Raw genomic sequence first — 1,572 nt, 5'->3', positions numbered from 1 at the left:
CGCCCACGTACAGTCCCATTCTGACCACGGCACGCACGGCTGCGTTCATGCCCTGCAACACGTTACTGCTACTAATACGAAATTCTAGTTATGTCAGTGCTACTAATACGAAATCCTGGTAATGTCAGTGCTACTAATACGAAATTCTAGTTATGTCGGTGCTACTAATACGAAATCCTGGTAATGTCAACGATCTCAGTTGATGTTCTTGTGTTCAAAAGAAGCTCGTCAAGTTTCCCTGTCTACAAACTATACAAACAATAATTCATTTTGTTTTACGACTTAAAGATTAAAATCCGTGTTATATCAATTCACAGTTTTCACATAGGCTAGTAAAATTATTCTATTCGTTACCAGAAAATGTTATATTTCATTTTTTCAACTTTTCTGAACATCCCCAAAGAATTGGTAGTCAGGAAAATCAGTATTGATTAACGACTTAACTAGAAATCTCTTCTCAATGCAACCATCAAACAAAAGTTTACAATAAATGCCTCCGGGGACTCTTATATAACTATCATATATAGGTAGTTAAAGTTCTTAACTAGGTCAGCCAACCACTGTGGATTTTTCAGGCTAAATACGTCCACAAATCACGGACGAGAAGTTTTAAAAGTAGAGAAGCAAGTTTTAAAAGTAGGGCCTGGGCTCCTGATTTAAAAGTGATGCTCCTGATTTAAAAGTGATGCTCATGATTTAAAAGTGATGCTCCTGATTTAAAAGTGATGCTCCTGACTATAACTGAGTTACGGAACAACCATAACAAGCAAGGAACCTGGGAGTCGCCGCCGCTGGTGAAGACGGCGATGCCCTTGCCCTTGTATTTGCCGCGCTCGAGGACTCGACCCTCGGAGCCCGGGATGGGCAGAGTGGCTTCAGGTTTAGCTGCCATGTAGTCGATGAAAGCTTGCCACGGGTCAGAGGGAAACTCGGGGGGAGGTGGGATTACTTCCTGAACAAAAAACAATATTTTAGGAAAAAATAGAAAGGACTAGAAAATAAATATGCCAATGACTGCAACATGAATTGCAATGGACGTTATACTAGATAGTCGTAGATCAACGTTAAATTGGTGGGATGATGGGTGTAGTCACTTTTTGAATGCGAAGCGCAAGTTATATAAGTGGAAACTCTTGGGAAACAAGTTACTGACAAAACTTTTTCAGAGCCTATGAATTAAATTTAATAGCAATTCCGAGGCGATTTGGCTTTTGAACTTTCCTATACATTTAGGAAGAATTTGGGCACTTTAACATTCGGCATCATTCAACAGAAACTACAATAAAAATAAAAGAACAACACTCAAGTTGAAAAATTACCATTTGAGAGCCTTGAGATATTAATCCAAGCCTAATAATAATTAATACAATACGAAATTCGGACCTCAACGGGAGCAGCAGATGACTGATCAGATGCGGGCGCGTCCAGGGGACGAGGCTGTAGATGTTCCGGCGAGCAAGCTTCGCTGGAGCCTAGAATGAACCGTCACAGTTACACTCCTCGTACCGTCAAATGGGGTGACTTCGGCCACCATTACAACAGAAACAAATGGCAGCAAAACAAAATAATAAA

General features: G+C 40.4%; 1 long non-coding RNA gene across 1 annotated transcript; it reads right to left on the bottom strand.

Moving 5' to 3' along the window:
* Positions 1-1,468, bottom strand: LOC108681313. The gene is made up of 3 exons (XR_001931485.1): positions 1,384-1,468; positions 776-952; positions 1-52 (listed from the first exon to the last, which is right to left on the bottom strand). It is a non-coding gene; the product is annotated as an uncharacterized LOC108681313 (long non-coding RNA).
* Between the last annotated feature and the right edge of the window lie 104 nt (positions 1,469-1,572).

The sequence above is a fragment of the Hyalella azteca genome, unplaced genomic scaffold (assembly GCF_000764305.2).
Source record: "Hyalella azteca isolate HAZT.00-mixed unplaced genomic scaffold, Hazt_2.0.2 contig7747, whole genome shotgun sequence".
NCBI classification, from domain to species: Eukaryota; Metazoa; Arthropoda; class Malacostraca; order Amphipoda; family Hyalellidae; genus Hyalella; species Hyalella azteca.
The sequence above is the reverse complement of the archived record's forward strand: the minus strand, read 5'-3'. Positions and strand labels throughout refer to the sequence as shown.